The following is a 24,035-nucleotide window of genomic DNA, read 5'->3' as shown; positions in this document are numbered from 1 at the left end:
TTGCTAATATTATAACTAAAAATGTGCTAATCATATAGTTAACATCTCCACGGAATTCTGATTTTTATTTTCTTACTATAATGAAGTTGAACATTTTTTCATAGGGAGCCACATCTATTTTTTAAATTGTACAATTGTTTTCAGCCCCTTTAAAAAATAACATTGTTGGTATTTTTTCTTATTTACCTTTATACTTTGTATATTAAAGGCTATCAAAATTTTCTGAGAAATAAGTTACAAATATTTTCTCTGGTTTCCATTTTTTAATTTTCAAGTTATTTCTGCAACAGTGTGATTATTTAAACTATATTTATTGTTACCTATATATTATAAATTTGCTTCTATTTAAAGTTAGGTTTCTACCTTGATGACCCCAACAAACATAAGGCAGATTGTTCTTAAAAACTTAAGATTTTCTGTAAATGACAGAGAGATTGGAAAAATACTGTAAAGGGATGATGTAACAGGTGAGCAAAGGGCTTTGGGGTGCTGGGTCAGCTACAGGGGAACTGCCTGGGAGGTGGCTGGGTACAACTTCCCTGCCACACAGAAGCTAGAAGAAGCTGCATGAGCAGAGCTCTCCCTTGCCTGTGTTGTTCTGTGAATGGCAATCACACAGGATTAATATATCCTTCAAATAGAAGGAGCTTCATACTGATTCACAGTGTTTGGAAACTGAAGCTCTTTGGCAGGTTGAGTTAGCTACATGGAAATGTCCAGCTGGTAATGGAAAAGGTTTGGGAACAAAGATGGAAAAGTGACATGTCATCAGGGGTTGGTTAAAGCACTGTGTCTGAGCTCCAGGTGCATTGCAGAATGGCTGTGTAGCCCCAGGAAATCACTTCCTATCATTCCATTTGATTTTCTTTATCTGCAAAGTGGGATAATACTCTTTTCCATGTTACTTAGCAGCACTACTGATAGCAAATAAGGTGACTTCCTGAAAAGTAGATTGCAGAGTGGTAGAGAAGCATGTACTGACACCATGACATGTGACAGTGGAGCCAGGCACCTTCTCCCGAGAGAAAGGAGTGTGCATCCACCTTGAGCTCAAAGATCTGGCCACAATCCAGGGCCACAAGGGAGCAGCTCTTTCCCTTCTTGTCTGTGTGCTCCTGTCAGGCATGGCCAGTAGCCTGTGTCAAGTGTATTAGTGTCATTTCTAAATATCCATTTTTAATATACTTCTAAACTGTTGTTTTCATTTCTCTAATTTTAATGTAAATAACCTCACTCTGCAAATGACTGCCTGGATATTCTTCTGGCTTAAAAACTGGAAAGATCTGCCTTGAAAGGGACTCCTCTGTTCATTTCTGCTGGTTTACCAGGCTGGACTAATGAGGCTGTTTTGTGTCTGCTAAAGGAAAATGCTTTAACCTATAAACTCCAAGTTGAAGAAAGAAAATGATGAAATTCAAATTATTTCCTCTTTCTGTTTATGTAAGCCTTTCAGTGAGAAGCTGACAAAGCATTTTGTGGATGTGAAATCCTTTGGGATTCGGCAAACATCCTTGGAAATCTGGCATAAGATCCTAGGCCAAATTTTAAAATGCAAAGAAAGAGGAATGAAAGCTCAGTTGCAAAAGAGATGAATTTATTTCATAATACATCGTTTTTTGATGCATTTTTTATGCTTATGAGAATTTATCTACTGGAAAAAGACATAGTTAAAAGGAAGTAGCCTATTGTGACAAGAAGGGAGGCCACTGGGGCTGTTCAGGAGCCCCCACCCTTACATGTAAGCTTAGAGCCTTTACTTATTTAAAAGATGATAAAATGAATATAATACTAGAGATTGAAAAAATTATCACTCCTGTCAGGCCTATCAAACTATGTGACAGTAGAACTCAGACAGAAGCTTGCTCTAACTCATTAAGTTCTGTCTGGCTTAAAAACCCATTACATAAATTAAAGACCATGATAGCCATTCCAATTAAAACAGACTTAAAAAGAGCTAATTAAATAAATATTTATTCAAAATCAAAAAAATTTCATATCCATAAAATGACATCAATGTTATTAACTATTCTTCAGTGGTGAGGAACATTTATTTGATCTCAGATCTCATTCCTAATTTTGATGTCCAGGATTCTTGGAGCTGAATTTCTGGTACATGAGCCAAGTTTGGATTTCATCTGGGCTTCTTGAATTTGACCTTTTGTGTACAAAATCCCTGAGCTTCTGTTCTCTTCTCCACCTTCCATGAGGCCCCTCTTCTGGTCTTAGGGAATTTGGCCTGGATTCCTATCATATTGTTCTTTCCCTTCCTAGGTCCAGCCTGTTCCTCTGCTGGAAGACTGATCTCTGCTATCTCAGTGCAGCAGATACCTCACTTTGCATAGACCCTACCCATTTCATCTAGCTAGGAAATGGTTGTAGGCAAAAGCAGGGAACGCAGAGCTGGCTTTACTTTTCCTTTCTTAGACACCATGTTCTCACTACTTACTGATCAAAGTGGCCCTGTTTTAGACTTGTTTTCTGGTTATTTTGTTGAGTGTGAGTCTAGTTTCAGTTAAAATAGTTTTCTCACGGTATTCTCAACTACTGTCTGTGGATCTCAGGGCATCATTGGATGTATTATAGGGGCCTTGGAGTTTGCTAAGATGCATTTTAAATTTTATTTCTACATTGATCATAACTATTAAATATGAATATTCAGTATCATTTGAATGTCTAATTTATAACCAAGCCCTATCACATTTTTAAGGTATACACACCATGTATATCTGTGTCTAAAATTATATTGGCATCAGTATATGATTTTAATTATACTTGTCAATGAGTAAATCATGGGCATGGACTTTAAAAGGTGATGTGGTTGGGCCAAACAAAAACCAAACAGCCTTATAGTTTGCTATATAAAAGTTTTATAATCAATTCATTGGTAATAATGGTTCATGAAATATTTCCATTGTGCTTTACAGTTCACAAATGTTTGTGACAGATTCCATTTATTCTGAAACAATAGAGAGAGGGAGATGGTGGTTTCTCTTGCATGTTAGAGAAACTGAGGCTGGGCATACAGCTCATCAGCATACGTCTGATCTGGTACACAGGGTTAACTCTGGTGCAATATCTTTCCCATATTCATCTTACATAGAAATATGGTGCAAAGAGAGGTGAGAGTGACCTTGTTTACTTTTAGGGTGAAAAGCAGAAATGAGACCATCACATGCAATGACACAGTACAATATTACTCAAATTTAGGTTGTGAATTCATCTTTTTAAAAGCCGAACCCAAAGAAAAACAAAATCCTTTAAACCCCTATGTGTTGATTTCAATTACTTTTATTATAATGGTTCATAATATGCACACATGACACATAAGATATAAAATGTTCATGTTTCTAGTTCTAATATTACTCTAAACCAAAAACAAAGTTATAAACTAAATAAAAACAACACTAAAAGACAAAATTGAAATCATCTACATGAATTTAATGAAATCGATTATGCTGCTTTCTAAACATAAATCATGAATTCCTAGAGTTCCTACATTGGGGTGCAAATTCTTTGCAGTTTGACACATTTATATTACCATGTGTCTTTGCTCTGTAGAAGTGTTCTAGCAAAATATCATGGACTGGTCATCTTAACAACAGAAATTTATTTTCCTCACAGTTCTAGTGGTTGTAAGTCCAAGATCAAGTTGCCAGCACATTCAGTTTACAGATGACATGCTTCACGGTGTCCTTATAAATTGGACAAATGAGCTTCCTTGAGCTTGTTTTCTGAGAACAGGAACCTTATTCATGAGGGTTCCACATTCATGATTCAATCACTCTCAAAGGCCTCCTGATACCATTACCTTGGGAGTTGGAAAGTCAATACATGAATTTAGAGGTGACATGAACATTCAGACATGGGACCATATAGCACCTGAAAACTATTTCTCCCTCAGCTTTTCTTTAATCAATTATATTATTTTGGATCAAAAATGACACGAAAATGTTTTTATTTCTAAGAAAATGTGAGTTAATGCATTAAGTGTAGAGGTACAGATTAATTCAAAGGATTAAATATTTCATAGGGATTTAAATACCATTAAAAATCTTCCAAGAGCACCTGCCTCAAAAGCACAAGGTCCCAAGTTTGATCCCTACCAAAAAAAAATCTTCCAAGAAAAAAATTATTGTTTTCCTCACAATAAACTATTAGTCCCATTTTAAAAAGAATGAAAAGTATGTTGAATGAATGAAAGCAGGTATCTAGAAAAATATTTATAATATTGTATATTAAATTCAGTACTAAATGAATATCTAAACAGCACAATGGAAAAGAGATTTATTTTATTTGGGACAAGTACAGAAGGATCCACCAAGGAGAAAATTTCTGAGCTAGTGATATGGCTTATATCGCCTCATGTACTCATACATAGGTGGGGCTTTTCAGAGCTGGCTGGATCTAGGGTGTATGACACTGGGATTAATGGTGGGTGGTACTAAATTAGTCTACTGGTTAGAAGTAGCATAGTTCTGTGTGTGGGTGAATGAATTTACTGAAGATAGAAGCTCACTGTGGACCTTGGTCATAAACCCAAAAGGCTTGTAGGGTGGGATAAAAGGAAAAGGCAGACTTCTTATTTGCAGCTGCTTGCTGCTTTGCTACTGCTGCTTGCTGATCCACTGTCTTCTGCCTGCTCTGCCATGGTCTGTTTCTCTTTTGGAATGTTCCTCTGCCACATTATGCTGCCTTGGAGCTGATGAATATGGACGGAAAACTCTACAAACTGTGAGCTGAAGTGTACCTTTCCTCTTTTAACTTTGGTGTTCAATACTGTATTTTGTCTCAGCAATGAAAAAAGTAACTTAGACAACTGGATTTTGAAGTATGGCTAGAAGTTTCCTATACAGATAAGGAGACATCTTCGTAGCAAAGAGAACACCACATGAAAAAGCAAAGAGATGCAAGGTCATAGTGGGCTTAAAAAGCAAGACTATTATGAAACTCCTGGAGTTAATAGGAATCAGAGAGCACTGCAAAAGAGAATAAAGGCAGATGGTGGCTGAGGAGCCTTTTCAGTCTAGTTAAGGAGCTTGAATTTCAGCCTGGAGTGATAATGAGTCATTATGGTAAGTGATTCTTTCTGGGCAAGCAACTGTGGTGTGGGGTTCTGCTTTAAGAGAAAAGTATCAAGAAGGAATGAGTATGCGAAGAAGCATATAGCAGAGGAGTCCCTGGATGTGTGTGCAATCAGTCCTCTGTAGCCCCAGGTTCCACAGCACCATTCAACCAACCTTGGGTAGAAAGTAACAAATGCATCTGCACTGAAAATGACATTTTCTTGTCATTAAGCAGTACAATGTAACAACTATTAACATAGCATTTACATTGTACTGTAAGTAACTTAGAGATGATCTGAAATGTATGGGAGGAGGTGTGAACGTGCTGTGTAAACACTGCACCCTTTTATATATGGGTCTTGAGCATCTGCAGATTTTGGTATCTGGGGAGAATCCCAGAACCAATCTCTGGAGGTACTGATGGTGAACTATTTTTTTCAATTTGAGAAGAATAAAAAAGAGGAAGATAATTTCGAGGACTTGGAACTGGCTTTTCAGTTACTGGTTTTATTTTAAAGTGAGAAAAATGAGCTTAGGGAAAGAAACTAGAAGGGAGGAATTAGGGAACCTTCCAGATGTGGCAACAGAGTGGATGAGCCAAGTCACCCCTGCCACAGATACCCACTTAGCCTCTGAGCAGACACCAGGGATACAGGGACGCTGGCACAGGGGGATGCCATGGGCTCCTGAATTGAGATGCACATTAGGACAGGAGACAATCTCAGGGCTGAGGAGGACAGGACTTGGTATTGCCTTGTGCAGGATGGCTGTCTTTCTCAGAATCATTCTGCCCACTGGCCCACCAAGCAACACCAGGGAAGGAAAGAAGTCTTCGCTCTGCATGGTGGGAGACAGATTGAAAACCACATCTGTATAAGTATGTGCAGGGTCTACACATCCTCTTTATCTTTCTCTGTCTCTGGATCTTTCTTCTCTCTGTCATGAGCACACAGGTTGAGGAAGTTCAACTGAGTTAACAAATTTCCATGTGATTCCAGAGAGAAGCCAGCCAGCCTAATCTCCTGGGCAGGAAGGTGCTCATTTTCTGAAAGAAGTGTTTACCATTCAATTCAAGAAGTTAGAAAGAAAAAAAAAATTCCCATGGAGGCAAAGGCAGGAAATAACAAAGAAAAATCAGAAGATTAAGAAAATAAAAAATAGGAACTATTACTTATTAAGCTAAAAGTTAGTTCTGTGATACATTTAATAAAATAGACATGCCTCTGGCAAGAATATAAATGAAAGGATATATGAATTTGTGAAATATACTCACATGTTATATATCATACATACACAGTATATATATGTACATAAAACATATAAATTTATATAAACCTCAGTGTAAATTCCTAAATAATTTACCACCATCAGACTCTAGTGATGATGCCAATATAAAGTTATGAACAAGTTGGCTCTATTCTGGAATCTCTGGATGATTTAACATTGAAAATCCTGTTGCAGACCTTGTATGACTATCTAATCTTGGAAAGACCATCCCCATATCTCTGTAGGACCAGAGAATGCTAATAAGAAACACAACACTGACAGGCCACCATCCAACTGACTACCCTCTCTGCCCAGTCATTTCCAAAATTCCTCTGCTGAAAAGATGTAGGAGAAAGAAATATAAATATTTCATGATATCTTCCAGGAGTCTTTTTTTTTTTTTTTTTTTTTAGAAAGGAAGACATTTTAGGACAACCCATTGGATATTCCTGACAGGTTATTTAGCAGAGAGGGAGCTGAGAAGCTCCAAGATCAAGAAGAGTATTTAATGCAGCTTCCTAGGTTGGGTTTTCCAGAGAACTATAGCTTCCTTTAGTCTCCTTCTGTGAGTAAGCCATTGTGGAATAGGCATAAAAAACAGTGCCAATTTTATTTAAGCTTTCAAATAACCAACTCTTTGATTCATTGAGTCTGCATATTAATTTCTTAGTCTCAATTTCATTAATTTCTGCTCTGATCTTTATAATTTCCTCCCTCATATGTGCTTTGAGCTTGACTTGCTCTTCTTCTAGAAGTTTGAGTTTCGAAATTACGTTGTTTATTTGAGTTCGCTCTGTTTTCCTAATGTGGGAATTCAATGCTATAAATTTCCCTTGTAGGGCTGCTTTAATTTCATCCCATAAGTTCCAGTATGTTGTTTTGGCATTATCATTTAATTGTAGAAACTATCCAATTTCTTCTTTAATTTCATCTGTGACCCATTGGTTGTTCAGGAAGGTGTTATTTAATTTTGTGGTTTCTTTTGGCATTGATTGCTAATTTTATTGAACTATGGTTTGATAATATGCATGAGATAATTTCAATTACTTTGCATTTACTTAAGCATGTTTTATAAGCTAGTATGTGGTCTATTTTGGAGAATGTCCCATACACAGTTCAGAAGAATGTGTGCTCTGATGTTGTTGGGTGGAACACTCTGTAGACATCTACTAAGTCCATTTGTTCACAAGTTTGGTTCAGTTCTGATATTTCACTGTTGAAACCTAGATCACACAGGAAATATTACAAAGAATCAACAACTGGGATCTCATCTTATTAAAAAGCTTCTGCATAGTAAAATAAATCATCAAAAGAGTGAAAAGACAACCCACAGAGTGGGGAAAAAGTTTGCCAGCTGTTCCTCAAATATTTATATCTAGAAAATATAAAGAACTCAAAAAAACAGACCCCCAAATTTAAAGACCCAATCCCAAAAACGGGCCTCTGAAATGCATAGATGCTTCTCAGATGAAGTACACATGACAAATAAATATATGAGTGTTCAACATCACTGGTCATTCATGAGATGCCAATTAAAACAACACTGAGATTCCATCTCACCCCAGAAAGAATGGCTGTTATCAAGAAATCAACCAGTGGACTGGGGATTTAGCTTAGTGGTTCTGGTGCCTGGCTCACAAGTGCGAGATCCCAAGTTCAATCCCCGGGACAAAAAAAAAAAAAAAAATTGGGGAATTTTGCTCCTTTCCTCCCATCACATTAAAGCCAAGGCCTTCATCAGTCTTTGGCAGTTCGACTACACGAGGGTGGAAGTGGCCTTCGCTAGCTCCAAAAGCTGCAACTGTTGCCTTTGCTGTGGCCCTTGCATGGAATTCAGGACAGCCATTAACAGTTATCGTTTCATGCATATATTGATATCATATTTTACTAGAGAGAGGTGGGGATATGGGTGGGGCAGTGAGGACCCTGAATGTTATGTAAAATAGGTTTACAAAAGAGACAAGCATGACATAGGGCATAAATGGAGACAATATGAGTGTCATACAGTTTGAAAGATAGTTCTCATTTTTATAAGAATTAATTTAATAAAACATGTATTTTAGTTATCATTTATCAAAGGAATATTAGAGCAGTACCACAAGATTCTCATAAAAGGAAATCATTGCACCCTTATAATAAGAAAATGGTTCTTGCAACACATTTCAATACATTGTATTAATTTGGATCTTAAGGTAAGTATGTTATTGTTTAGCTGAACATTGTTTAAATATCCAGATAATATGAACTCTTATAGTTTCACATCAATATCATCATGGCATTACAGAAGCAACTATCAAATGAGCAGATCCTTCAAATTTCAGTTTTCTAGAAGTTTTGTATTTTTATGCTTCTTTCACATAATGTTCAGTGCTGATAAATGTCTGCCAGGTTGTCAAAGCGAAGGAGCAATCCATCATATCTATGGAATCTAAGATTACAGTGTATGTCACATTGGTCTTACAAACAAATGACTAAAACTGAATTTGTTAAAACGTAAACCTTCCCTTGAATTTTTAATGAAAAGTAACCATCCCTAGACTTACAGAGGCCATTTGTTGTTCTCTTATGTTTCACAGAAATCAAAGGGAAAGAAAAAATTACTAAAAAAAAGAAAAGAAAAGAAAGAAATCAACCAATAACAAATGCTGGTGGGACTGTGGGGAAAAAGGAACCCTGCTCCACTGTTAATGAGAGTATAGACTGGTGCAACCACTGTGAAAATTGGTGTGAAGACTTCTCAAAAAACTAAAACTAGAGGTTCCATTTGACCCAGTTATTCCTCTTCTTGGTATCTTCTTAAAAGAATTAAAAGCATCATACCACAGTGATATATGCATACCCATGTTTATAGTGACACAGTTTGTAATAGCTAAATCTTGGAAACAGCCCATGTGCCCATCAACCAATGAATAGATAAAGATGTGGGAGTTTTTATACAATGGAGTACACTCTGCCATTAAGAAGGATAAATGAGACATTTCTAGGTAGATGGATGCACTTAGAGACCATATTCTTAAGTGAAATAAATTGAACACACATGTTCAAATACTGCATAGTTTCTCTGGTGTGAGAAACCAAAAGTGTAAATAAGGACCAAAATGTATAATACATATTGTGAAATAGAAAGAAAATGTTCAAATGGGAAGGTGAACTATGGGGGGGATAGAAGAAAAAAGGAGAAAAAAAGCAAAAAATGGAAACAAAGCTTTTGTAAATGAGGGGAAGCAGGCTTGAAGGGAGGGGAAGGAAATGGGTAAAAAAGAAGAATCAAGATATGTCATGTACAAGTACAAATTCCCTATGATGAATGTGATTATTATGTATATCTAAAATGTACCAATAAAATTAACTTAAAAAGAAAGAATGTTGACATTACTGGAACATATAACAGCTCTGTCTCATCTAGTTAACAATGAGGACAGCAGAGGGTAGTGACTTGGTACAGAATTAGTGTGAAACACAGCCTTCTTAACATGGATATCTCAAAAAATGCACAACAGATTCAATAAAATTCAACATTCACAAATTTTAAAACAATAACAAAAGCCCTTAGCAAACTGAAAGTATAAGAGTATTTTCTTAACTTGATAGAGAATATTTACCAGAAACCTATAGTAAACAATAAGAAATGGTTGAAAGAATATGCATCAGAATAGAAGAATTAAAATTGTGTTTATTTACAGGCAATATGATTATACACGGAAAATGAAAGAGAATTAATAGAAATAAATAAGATTTAGATATAAGCTGGATTTATATAAAGCTCAACTACATCCCCATATACCAATAACCACTAATTAGAAAGTAAATTGAAAGAAAATATTGTAAAGTTGAAGAAATAAATCCAAATCCAATAAAGATATAATGAAAAATGGAATCATTTAAAATATAGAATTTGCTTAAATATATGGAAAGTAGGGCCAGGGATTTAGCTCAGTGGTTCTGGCACCTGCCTCACAAGCACAAGGACCCAAGTTCTATCCCTGGTACCCCCCCAAAAAATATATATATGGAAAGCAATACCAAATTTATGGATGAGATAATAGTCATATAAATCTAAATAATTAACTTTGATTTAATAAAATATCAACAAAACTATAAATCTTCTCCCCCCCCCCGTTTGTGAATTTGGTATAGAAGTTTATAGTAGAATTCCTGCAACATTAGCAAAGACCACGAATAGCAAAGACAATTTACAGAACATCTGGGAGCAGCCTTCCTAGACCAACATGTATTTTAAAGCTTAGTAATTCAGACCACACAGTATTGGCACAGTTTTAACTAAATGGAGTAAGGGAAAGCAAAGGGCCTGGAAATAAGCCCAAGGGTATTATCAATGCAGTATCACAAACCAGTAGTTAGGGATTAACTTTTAATAAGTTGAGCAGTTACTAACAATAGTAAAGAAGATAAAAGCTGCTCTCTGCAAGTAAGGGGGAGAGGATTAGACGGAGGCAGTCTCTGTACTTAGGTTACAGTTTGTTAAATAGGAACTCAGTGCATAATAAAATCAAAACTCAGGGACAGAGAGAGAGAGAGCGAGCGAGCACTAGTGCATAGTTGACCACAAGCCAACTTATCACACCACACCTAAATAAGGCAAATGCCTACCCAGGGCCAATCTGGAAATTTCTCTCCTTTGCTTCCAGGTCTGGCTTGTACAAGCTCATTGCTCTTACTTCTGGGTAACCTCTTTGAACCTCTTCTGGTTCTGAGTTCTTGATTCATGAATTATTCTTTCCTCAAGTAAACTCTTTAGATTTTCTAATTTAAAAAAATATCATATACACAGACTTGGGGGTAGCTCAGTGATAGGGCACTTGCCTAGAATGTGTGAGACCCTCAGAGAAAACCTGGGTACAACCATCAGCACTGAAAAAAAGTGAAAAGAAAATCCTTCCCTAAAATAAATTATATACAAAAATAAATACTGTTATAAAATACCAAAAGTGAAAAATAAAGCCTTAGAAACATTAGAAGAAAACATAAGTAAATATTTTTGTTTGGTTGGTTTTTATTTTTTATAAGTGAATATTGTTGTTCACCATGCTAAGGAAAGATCATGACCAAGACACAAAGATTAAAAGTTTGGAATATATTCAAAATTTAAAATGTTTGTATAATAAAGTACAATGCATTTAAATTAAATATAAGCCCCTCTGAGAGGCTACTTGGAATCATACAGATAAAACATTAATGTACAGATTAAACTTAGAAAATTCATATAATAAGCTATTAATATCCCTAAGAAAGAAAAAAATACTGATAGGTAAATGGACAATGGATTTAAACAAGTAATTCACAGAAGAAACCCAGCTTCAGGCAAAGAGGAAATATTCCTTAGTCTTGACACTGAATTTTAGGTAGGAGGGGGAGAACAAACAAGAAAGGGAAATGACAGTGATGGGTGAGAAATATTCAAGTAACAGGCACTGTAATTCACATTAATCATGGGAGACAGTAAAAGCAACAGGACTGATTAATGGTCAGTTGAAAAAAATTGGGAGAATGAATAGTGTAAATGAAAAATGCAGTGGGAATGAAGAAATGAACAGCTGGCTGTGTTTGGTCAATGATGAGAAAATGAACTCTTAACACTGAAGGTTTCAGAGGTTTGATAAATCATGCTAAGCCCAGAGTTTGTCCATGAAGGTGGTAATTGGAGGGGAGTGAAGATCACTGGACTAGAGAAGGCAAAGGGGTGGTGAAAGAGCCCACCAAATATGGAAATTGCTAGAATGAGAGATTGTTTGGGCGAAAAGTAGTGTCTAAAAACTTGCCATCTTACTTGATCTCAAAAAATTTCATGTCCATTATGAATTAGTAGTGGAAAAAAATAAAGTAAAATCTTTGTCTTTTGTAGATCAAGCTTAGCAAGTAATTTTTTCCTTGTGTATTGACCTCTTAGTTAATACAAGTAGAAAACGGAATTGACACTTAAAAGTCATGGCCCGCTTAAAGACAGGAACATGGCTGAGAATGGCATAGGTTATTTTGTCACTGTGCAGGCATGGTAGAGATCCCTACACAAACTAAGATGGCTATGACAGGATAGGTGATAGAACTTTAAGGGGCCACTGTGGGATGCACGGTTTGTTTTTGACTGAAGCATTGTGTGGTACATGTCTGTATTCTATTTGCCTTGAAAATAGAAAAACCTTTATTTAGATGAGATAGAATATTGGTAGTAATTAGCAGCTGTCATTATAAAATTGGTGAATCTTCATACATTTTCTCTTAAGTTTCTATAAACTGCTTGATTGATCTTTGATCATTTTTTAAATTGTGTCCCTCCTGAAGAAAAATACCTTCACCAAAACATTGCTTCTTTTCCCTTCTCTTATAGCGTGCTTTCAATATGATTAAGTAACTACCCAAGTTTTGGGTTCTTTCTAAATCTTTTCTATGCTTGTTCTTAGCTACTGAGACTTAAAAATCAGTGTTAAACCCTTCTCCGTGGCCCTACATGAACCAGTTCTGTGAATACTGAGTATTTAGAGACTAAAATAATTTGTAGACTTGCTAGTTCTCCTTTAAGATACACTGCCAGTCTTCCTCCACAAGCTATTAGTGTCACCTTATTTAGTTATGTACGTCCCAACAGTTGACAGGCATGATGTACTTAGTGGAACTTTACACTTGATCTTAGCCAAAAGGCCGAGAAGCAATACTTAGTGGAACTTTAAACAGAGCATGGAAGCCTTTAAAAACACTGTGTATCATTGACAGTGGTAGTGTTTATGATTCCTAAGTAACTCTCATAGCAGTGGAGTTCAGAACTAGCAACTGAGACTCAAGGCACTCAGGTTCTGATCCTGGCTTCTCCCAGTTCTGTACCCACCACCAACTCTCTCGGGTTCCCAGCCTTTCAGGTTCCTAAAATCTTCAAAAATAACAGGATTATCTGAATTGTGTCAGTATTGCATTTTTAAGAAACCAAGAGAAATCAATGCAAGTTTCATGAATGTAAAAATATTCACAACCTGACAAACAGGAGACCAAAAGACATATTTAAATTTAATTGGTGCATTAAATGTTACATGGCTCACTCAGCATTCCCAATCTACTTGTTCTTTACCAGCAAGTGGCTGCTTCAGAGCTGGAGCAATGCCTCCTGGCAGGCTATAGCAGTTCACGTGGTGACTTAGGGTTTTTAAAAAGGTGCAGTGTTTTGAAATGTAAAGTAATCACTTTGTGATATGTGAAATAGTCATATGCTGCATAATGGTATTTCTATCAAAGGTGTTTGGGTTAGGGATGGACAACACATACCATGGTAGTTTCATAAGATTATATCATCAAGTAATATTATAGCCACCTTAGTTTGTGTAAATGCTCTCAGTGATGTTAGCATAAGGGTGAACTATGCCTATTGACAGTATTTCTCAGAATTCCTGTTACTAAGGTAGTCATGAGTGTGTATAAGTAACAATTAATACGGAGCTACTGTTTAACTTAATTACATATGGTCTTTCTAATTTAGATCTTGAATGTCCCTCAAAGGCTGATAAGTTAAAGGCTTGGACACCTGCCTGTGCGCGAGAGAGGTGGTGGAAACTTCAGAACTGGCACTCAGTGGGAGAGAGGTAGGTCAGCAGGAGGTGTGCCCTTTAAGGGGATATCTACCCTCCTTCCTGTCTCTTTTTTCGCTTCCTGGCTTCCCTCAGATAAACAGGGCTTCTCCACCATGCATTACCATCGTGGTGTACTGTTTCTCACAAGGACAAACCAACTGGGGCAAGTGACCATAGATAAAACCATGAGCCAAAAACAAAACTTTTTTCCTTGTAAGTTTATCTCAGATATCTGTTACAGCAATGGAAAGCTGACTAACATAGTTCATAAGTAAGAAAAAGCAGAATTTGGTTGATTTTTCTCTAAATGAAATTAAAACAATATATTAAAGAGAATTGCATTCATGTTTATGATTTAATCTGTGTCTAATCCTTATTATTAAGAACTCATAATCCCAACTTTCTTTGAGAAAGTGAAAAATCTAGGTTGTTTTGGTAAGTTTTTATGTAGTATTATTCAGATTTATTACAATTAACCTGTTTCCTAAAGCAAGTAATAGGGGAGGGCTAATTTCTAAAGGGCTGCATAAATTTCAGAGATCTTATAAGTTAGGAAGTTTGGGATTTTACTCTTAGATACTCTTAGATAGATTTCCAAGCATGGGAATTCTCAATAGCTTTTTTTTTTTTTTTAATTCTTCTATTCGTACATTTTAGGTATACAATTTCATTTATCATTGGGTGTTTGTACCTGTACATGATGTATTTTGGTTTTTATTTTTTTCCCCATTACCTGTGCACCCTTCACCCCCTCCACCCTTCCCTATTTACATAGATTTCATTTCCATTTTTTAAATTTTCTCATAATTTTTCCTTTCCCTTCTTTCCCTCCCCCTTCCCCTCCCACCACCCCTACACCTTTGGACCTTTTCCTATTTCAAATTATCAATTATTCATTTTAATCATTTTATTCCTTATTTACACTTTCAGTTTCTCACACTAGTGAAACTATTTGGTATTTACACATGAGTGTCCTATTTATTTCACTTAAGAGTATGGTCTCAATGTGCATCCATTTAGCTATAAATGTCTCTAGGTTCTTGATCTTTATGGCTGAGTAGTACTCCATTTTATATGAAAAAAGCACATCTTCTTTATCCAGTTTCCAGTTGATGGGCAGTTGGGCTGTTTCCAAGGTTTCTTTCTTATGGAAGCATCAGCATTTGCTGAAGAAAGAACAATGGATATTTCAAGGACTGTTTCTCTCTCTCTCTCTCTCTCCCCCCCCTCTGTCTCTCCCTCTCTCTCTCTGTTTCTCTGTCTCTGTCTCCCTCTGTCTCTGTCTCTGTCTCCCCCACCCCTTTTTCTTTCATTCTCAGCACAGGGCCTCAAAGCCAGGGCACTCTACCATTGAGCTACATCCCTATCCGTTTTTATTTTGAGACAAGGTCTTATTAGGTTGCCCCGGCTGTGCTTGAATTTACAGACTTTTTGCCTCAGCATTGAGAGTGGCTGGGATTAGAGATGTCCCTGCACCTGTTTTGTTAGTTCATTTCTGAATGACCAACTAGGCAGGGAGAAATATGTTAAACATGGCTGTAATGTTCAAACTGCTTGTTACACATTCTAGAATCTTGCACTTGAGTCTGCTTACATTTTACATTTTGAGACATGAAAATAATGAACCCCCAAAGAAAATATTATTCCAGTTTTGATTCTATTCTAGTTTAGATTTCAGATTAGATTGATTTCTGCTTTAGATTGATAGGATTTATGTATAAATGTATACTGGTGTATAAAATCAGTACATGCCACTGCTTAATACGTTTGCTTACGTGGGATCAAAATGCATACTTTGTCTCATTCTGCCTTGAAAAACACATCATAAATCAAATTTGTTTTACTATACAACATAAATAAAAGTTTGTTGAATCTAATTGTTAGCATTTAGGGAAAATTTTAATTTATCTAAAAGCAAAAATCCAACAATTACTGGAACAGATTATGAGCAAGAAGCACTTTGTATCCTCTCTAGTGTCTTAATTCTACTGGCACTCAAGAAATATGTTGTATGAATGAATTTTCTCCTGCTGTCTCATTATGTTATTAATATACACCCAAAAGTGAGGAATACAGGGGAAATAGAACTTTATTTTCCCCGAGAATCATCTTTAAATTACTCATCTATGAAAGCCAAATAAAGTGATAGCTTAGAGGTTTTGTGGGTGTGACATATGAAGTTCCCTCCTTCTCTTCCCTAACTCTGTAACTTTCATTCCATATCTCTGCTTTAATTCTAGTTGACATATTGGACATCAGTGTAAGAATGTGTTTAGACAAAGGATTGGTTTAATAATCAGAAGTACTTTGAGGCATTCTCCTGTTAATGCACAAATCCAGGCACATGGCAGAGATCAGCAAGGAAGATTTCCATTCTAATCCAAGTGCATCTTTTAATCATTCACTCACATCAGAGAATTTCACTCAGAGTCTGTCTCCTGAGACTATGCTTTCTTGCCAATTAAACCCTAAATGGTAAGCCTGTTTGTATATTTTGGTTACCCTGGGGAGAAAAATATCCCATGTGAGCAAATGTATCGTTATTAGTCCAGGCTGAGATATGGAGATGCACATGCCCTCCATTACCCAAATCTGGCTTTGTATTTCCAGTACTCTGTGTGACTCTTGGGTTTAATAATATAGTCATGTTCCTAGGGATCACAAATACTAAGGATATAGCATAAGCATTTTTCAAAGAATGTGATTAATTTCAAATTTTGTGCATTTATTTTTGCCAGAAAATTTTTGGCTCATCCAGTTCTTGGCATTCACCTGCAGGATTTTGGCAGATAATGCCATTTTCTATCCAAAGAAGAGATAGTTTCTACTTCTGACTATGTATAATTTGAAAATCTAAGACTTAATTATTTACCTTCTAATGTAAAAAAGCATTTTCTCTCTTAGGACTTTAATCAAATGGGGACAGTGATAGTAGAGTAGCAATGGACTACCCTCTGACTTTATGGTAACAACATAGATTTTTTATAAAGCTACATAAAATTTGGTTTCTTATTTCCATTTTTATAAATTGTATTCCTTTTATATGTCTTCTTTGTGAGTGTATCACAATTCATATTTGTGACATAATATTTTATATTAAATTGGAAAGTTGCTGGGTGTGGTGGTGTACACCTGTAAAATTCCAGCATTCTGGGAGGCTATGGCAGACAAAACAAAAGTTTGAGCCCAGCCTGGGCCACTTAGAGACTTACCGAGACTCTGTCTCAAAATTTAAAAAGAACTGGGAGTATAACTCGGTGTGAAGGCCCTGGGTCCAGCCCCCAGTACTAGAAGAAAAAAAAGGAAATGCTTTAAAGTCATGGTTTTAATTTTTTAAATTTTCCTATTTTAAGTTGCTAGATGCAGAAAAGAACCCAGTATAGCTGTTCAGAATTGCGTTTGCCTTAGCTAAATAAAGGGGTCATTTTTCTCTCATCAAGTATCTCAAGTAGGGTAGCCCAAGAGTGTAGTGGCTCCCTCATGTCCCTGAATCCCCAACCTCTCTCTAGTTTGTGGTTCCACATTTAGGGTGAGAACCATGATCTCTGTTCTAAAGAAAGCTCTAACATCATCGATTTTTTAAAAAATTAATTTTATTGGTACATTTTATTGGTACATTTTAAGTATACAATTCGTTTACATTTATCATTGGTTGTTTGTACTTGTACATGATATATCTTGGTTCTTATTTTTTTCCCCATTACCTGTGCGCCCTTCACCCCCTCCACCCTTCCCTATTTACATAGACTTTGTTTCCATTTTTAAAAAATTTTCTCATAGTTTTTCCTTTCCCTCTTTTCCTTTCCCCTTCCCCTCCCTTCACTCCTTCATCTTTGGACTTTTTTCCTATTTCAAATTATCAATTATTCATTTTAATCATTTTAACTCTTGTTTACACTATCAGTTCCTCACACTAGAGAAACTATTTGGTATTTACATGTGTGTCCTATTTATTTCACTTAAGAGTATGGCCTCGATATGCATCCATTTAGCTATAAATGACTCTAGTTTTTCATTCTTTATGGCTGGGTAGTACTCCATTTTATTTAAAAAACCACATTTTCTTTATCCACTTTCCAGTTGAAGGGCACTTGGGCTGCTTCCAAGCTTTAGCTATTACAAACTGTGCCTCTATGAACGTGGGTGCACATATATCGCTGTGGTATGATTCTTTTAATTCTTTTGGGAAGATACCCAGCAGGGGAATAGCTCAGTCAAATGGGATCTCTAGTCCCAGTTCTTTGAGGTATCTCCATACTGACTTCCACAGTGGTTGCACCAGTCTGCACTCCCACCAACAATGGAGAAGGGTTCCTTTCTCCCCACAACCCCACCAGCATTTGTTATTGGTTGATTTCTTGATAGCAGCCATTCTTTCTGGGGTGAGGTGGAATCTCAGGGTTAACACCATCGATTTTAAGCAGTAGGAACAGAAAGAGAAAAGAGGGTAGGTGGTTTACTCCAAGCATACTGCTCCCATTGAAGAACTTCACTAGTAGCAACACTCCCACCCTACTCCAGTGGTTTTTGATTACATCTCTTCAGCCTGAAGACAATCTTCAAGTTGCAAAGAGGCTAGGTCTGGGAATATTTAGCTGGGCATATTTCCACTCTAAGTAAAATCAGGCAATATGGGAAAATTATAGTAGGTAGGCAACTATCAGTTTTAGAGATGCTTAAAATCACTAAATGAATTTAGAATGAATAATTGATAGCTTGGTCACATGGATGCCAGCAGCCACCTGGCCAGACCAAGCCATGCATTTTGCAATGTATCTGAATCCACACTGCAGAGGCACTTGGGGGCCATAAAGGCCATGATTATGAGCCCCAGAAGATTGATCAGAAGTGAACAACAGAGAGGGCCTCTCTGAGGCTCCTTAATGAAAATTTGAAGCCCACTGGGAAAGTGAAGAAAATCTCTGCATAAAGGCACACTGGACCACCATGGTTGGTAAGTTGGTGGGATAAGCACCTCCCATAGAAACCTGGACTCGCTGAAAGGGGAGGACAGCTGGAACCTGCAGTAGAACCTTGCAGAGTTCAATCATGTAGGAGGTCAGGGACCTCAACTTGGGCCTTGCAGCCAGAAATCAGCCTGAATCTCAGTAGACTAAAGATAGCTTGTGGAGACTAATCCACTTAGACCTGCACACTGTTGCCTGCATTGTCTACCAGGACAGCAGAGACTTTCTGAGGAAGGCCCAGAGGCCCCTTTATATATATATTTTTTCTTTCTCTCTCTCCCTTCTTGTTCTGCATTTCTCTCCCCCTTTCTGTTCCTGTCCCATTTTGAATTTCTCTCTCTCTCTCTCTCTCTCTCTCTCTCTCTCTCTCTCTCTCTCTCTTCTCCATTGTCACTATTATAGGAAGGTGAATACAGTTTCTAGCTTCCCTATTGCTGTTAGTTTGTTCTGTTCTTGTCTCTGCTCTTTCGCTCTGTCTTTTCCTCCTGTCTTCAACAGTTTCCTACAATTTATGTGATATTTCCATGACCTCAGGCCTCACTTCTAACATTTTGTGCTCCTTCTATCTTTCCATCCCTCCCTCCCTAACCCCTTCTAAATCCTTATCCTGAAGGGTAAATTTGCTATATTGACGGGTTTTTTTTTACTACAAACATATTTTGGGCTGGCCCTAGATTTTGATCTAGCTCACATGGTCAAAGGTGACAGATTAACTGCTACAGACTGTCATTTTCTAAGCTGTATTTGATGCTATTGTTGATGCTGATTATGTCAATTGGGCTAAGTGTCATGATTGATCTAATCAGTTGTCTTCCCGGGTATACTGAAAACAAGATTGCCTAAGAGTCATTAGAGACTCAAAGCCTAAAAAGACTAGCTATACTTGGAAGATATCCTGAGAAGCAATCACTCCATAAGGGCTCTAAACACAAGTAATAAAGATACTCACAATAAAGCAAAAAACAGCACCAACAACAAAATTAGAAATGAGAAGACACCTTAGCAAGGCACAAACTGAGATTTTGAGCTCACCAGAGGCAAATTTTGGGGGAAATGAGGTGGAAAAATCAACCACCTGGACACCCTGAATTGATAGCACAGGAAGTAATGAAAGACAAGAATGAGGCTCTAGAAAAATTCAAAACAGAAATAATTTCCTAGATAACTAAGAGATAGTGAGCAGAATGAAAGACATGATTAAGGACTCCAGAACAGAAACATATAAAAAATATAGATGAGCTCAGGATACTGCTGGAAGACAACACCCAGCATAGGAAAGGAATTGAAACCATGAAATAGATTCAAACAGATATTCAAAAGATTAAAAACTCCATTGAAAGTATTTACAGCAGATTGAGCCAATGTGAAGATAGAGTATTAGATATAGAAGACAGGATTGTGGTTAGTGACCATGAAAAGAGATATCTCTTAAAAATAGTAAGGGACCATGAGAAATCAATCCAGCAGCTGCTAGATGATGAAAAGAACATAAGACTGATAGGAGTCCATGAAAAAGCAGGAGAGAGTACAAATGACATAAAAAAAAAAAACTGTTCACAGAAGTAATAGCAAAAAAAATTCCCAGACAGAGGAAAAGAATTTGACATACAGATAAGTGAGGCATATAGAACTCCAACTAGCCATGATCAAAAATATCTACACCTTGACATATAATAGTCAAGATCCCAGAAACCCAACAGAAGGACAAAATCCTACAGTTAGAGAAAAGAAACAAATCACATACAAAAGAAAACCCATCAGAATCACAGCAGACTTCTCAACATAAATTCTTAAGTCAAGGAGAGCCTGCCATGAAGTATTTCAAGCCCTAAAAGAAAATAACTTCCAACCTAGAATGTTGTATCCTGCAAAATTTCTTTCAAAATTGATGGGGAAATTAGATACTTCCACAACAAAGAACACCCAAGAAACTTCATAAATACCAAAGCAGCACTCCAAACAATTCTAAACAATATACTAGAAAAAGACAATGAGGATCACAGCTCCATGAGGCCAAACAGAGTGAAGCCATCAAGCAAGGCAAGAAACTAAAGGGAAATGGGAAAAAATAAAAAAAAAAAGAGCCAACAACAGTAAAATATCATGATGAGGATGAGTCAATATTTATCAATTATAACCATCAATGTTAATGGCCTCAATTCACCAATCAAAAGAAATAGACTAGCAGAATGGATTAAGAAGCAAAGTCCAACAATATGCTGTATGCAAGAAACACACCTAATTCAAAAAGAAATTCATAGACTAAAAATAAAAGGATAGAAAATAGTTCTCCATGTGACAGGAACCTGGAAAAAGCTAGGGGTAGCTATCTTATTTGCAGACAAAGTAGATTTCAAACCAAAACTAATTACAAAAGACAAAACCAATAAAGAAGGTCACTGCATCCTTGTGAAGGGAACAATCCAACAGGAAGAGATAACAATTATAAATATATATGCACCAAATACTAATGCCCCCAACTATATAAAATAAATATGAATGGACATGAAAAACCAAATAAGCACTAATACAATTTTAGTGGGGGACCTCAATATCCCACTGTCACAAATAGACAGATCATCTAGACAAAAAAATCAACTACAAAATACTAGAACTGAGCCAAGCTTTTGAACAAATGGACTTAATAGATGTCTACAGAGTATTCTACCCCACAAAATCAGAATATACATTCTTTTTGGCTGCATATGGGACATTCTCCAAAATAGACCACATGCTAGCTAATAGAATATGTTTAAGTAAATGCAAAGGAATTGAAGTTTTACGCTGTATATTATCAGACCATAGTGCAATACAATTGAAGATCAATAGCATAAGAAACTGCAAACCCCCACATACACATGGAAATTGAATAACATTCTCCTGAACAACCAATGGGTCACAGAGGAAATTAAAGAAGAAATTAGACAGTTTCTACAATTAAATGATAATACCAATACAACATACAGGAATCTATGAGACATAATGAAAGCAGTCTTACGAGAGAAATTCATAGCAGTGAATGCCCATACTAGGAAAACAGAGCAAGCTCAAATAAACAACCTAATGCTGAACCTCAAGCTCCTAGAAGAAGAAGAACAAGACAAACCTAAAGCTCATACAAGAGAGGAAATTATAAAGATCAGAGCAGAAATCAATGTAATGGAGAGTAAGAGCACAATACAAAAAAAATCAATGAATGGAAGAGTTGTTTTTTCAAAAGAATAAATAAAGTCAATCTTTAGCCAACTTTATCAAAAATAAGGAAAGAAAAGACTCAAATCCATGCAATTAAGAATGAAAAGGTGAAGTCACAACAGATCCATCAGAAATCCAGAGGACCATAAATACCTACTTCAAGAACCTGTATTCTAATAAAATGGAAAACACGGAAGAAATGGACAGATTCCTACATACATACGAGTTGCCAAAGTTAAATGAAGAAGATATAAAAATTCTAAACACCCCAATTACAATCAGTGAAATTGAAAACATAATTAAAAATTTACCAACAAAGAAAAGCCCAGGTCCTGATAGCTTCACTGCTGAATTCTACAAGACATTTAGAGAAGAACTATTGCCACTACTCTTTAAACTCTTCAGTGAAATTGAACGGGAAGAAATACTTACAAATTCATTCCTGTAAGCAAGTGTTACTTTGATTCCAAAACCAGGGAAAAATCTAACCAAAAAAGAGAACCACAGGCCAATCTCCCTAATGAACATAGATGCAGAAATCCTCAACAAGATACTGGCAAACGGAATACAGAGAGCCATCAAGAAGATCATACAATCATACACCCTGACCAAGTCAGATTTATCCTAGGGTTGCAAAGATGGTTCAACATAAATAAATCAACTAATGTAATACACTATATTAACAGAGCCAAGGACAAAAACCATATGATCATCTCAATAGATGCAGAAAAAGCATTCGACAGAAATCCAACAAACATTCATGATAAAAACCCTACTGAAAATTGGAATAGAAGGCCTTTTCTTGGGCCAGGGATTTAGCTCAGTGGTTCTGGTCCCTGCCTTATAAGTGCAAGGTCCTGAGTTTAATCCCTCATACCAAAAAAAAAAGGTCTTTTCTCAACCTGATCAAGGCTATCTATGAAAAACCAACAGCCAACATCATAATACATGGTCAAAAACTGAAAACTTTCATGCTAAAATCAGGAACAAGACAAGGATGTCCACTATCACCACTCATGTTCAATATAGTTTTGGAAACATTAGCCACAGCAACTAGACAAGAGAAAGAAATAAAAGGAATAAAGATAGAAAGGAAGAAATTAAACTGTCATTATTTGCTGATGATGTGGTACTCTACATAGAAGACCAAAAAAGCTCTGCCAAAAGACTTCTAAACTTAGCTACTTGGCAGAGTAGCTGGCTACAAGGTCAACACTCAAAAATCAATAGCTTTCTTGTACACAAATAATAGATTCACTGAGAGAGAAATTAGGGAAACAATTCCTTTCACAATAGCACCCAACAAAACAAAATATCTAGGAATCAATCTAGTGAAGGAAACAAAAGTCCTCTACATTGAAAACTACAGCACTCTGAAATCAGAGGTCCAAGAAGACTTAAGAAAATGGAACTGGTGTAAACACTGTGTAAATCAGTATGCAGATACCTCAAAGAACTAGGGCTAGAGGTTCCATTTGACCCAGCTATTCCCCTACTGGGTATCTTCCCCAAAGAATTGAAAGAATCATACCACAGCAATGTATATGCACCCATGTTTATAGTGGCACAGTTCATAATAGCTTGGAAACAACCCAAATGCCCATCAACTGGATAAAGAAGATGTGTTTTTTTTTTTTATAAAATGGAGTATTACTCAGCCATAAAGAATGAAAAACTAGACATTTATAGCTCAATGGATGCATATTGAGGCCATACTCTTAAGTGAAATAAATAGGACACACGTGTAAATATCAAATAGTTTCTCTAGTGTGAGAGAATGAAACTGTAAATAAGGATTAAAATGAATAATTGGTAATTTGAAATTGCAAGAAAAAGTCCAAAGGGTAGGGGAAGTGGGAGGGGAAAGGGAAAGGAAAGAAGGGAAAGGAAAAATTATGAGAAAAAAATGGAAACAAAGTCTATGTAAGTAGGGAAGGGTAGATGGGGTAGGGCACACAGGTAATGTGGAA

The 24,035-nt window shown here is 36.5% G+C and overlaps 1 long non-coding RNA gene across 1 annotated transcript in view; it reads left to right on the top strand.

Moving 5' to 3' along the window:
• LOC110347677 (uncharacterized) overlaps positions 1–14,176 on the top strand; it is a 56,565-nt gene extending 42,389 nt beyond the window's left edge. Inside the window, exon 4 of the long non-coding RNA XR_002392400.2 lies at positions 13,813–14,176. This is a non-coding gene — a long non-coding RNA (uncharacterized LOC110347677). The remainder of the gene's footprint in view (positions 1–13,812) is intronic.
• Positions 14,177–24,035: the final 9,859 nt, after the last annotated feature.

The sequence above is a fragment of the Heterocephalus glaber genome, unplaced genomic scaffold (genome assembly GCF_053883595.1).
Source record: "Heterocephalus glaber isolate CG9 unplaced genomic scaffold, H.glaber_assembly_v1.0 deba00000281, whole genome shotgun sequence".
Taxonomy (NCBI): Eukaryota; Metazoa; Chordata; class Mammalia; order Rodentia; family Bathyergidae; genus Heterocephalus; species Heterocephalus glaber.
The sequence above is the reverse complement of the archived record's forward strand: the minus strand, read 5'-3'. Positions and strand labels throughout refer to the sequence as shown.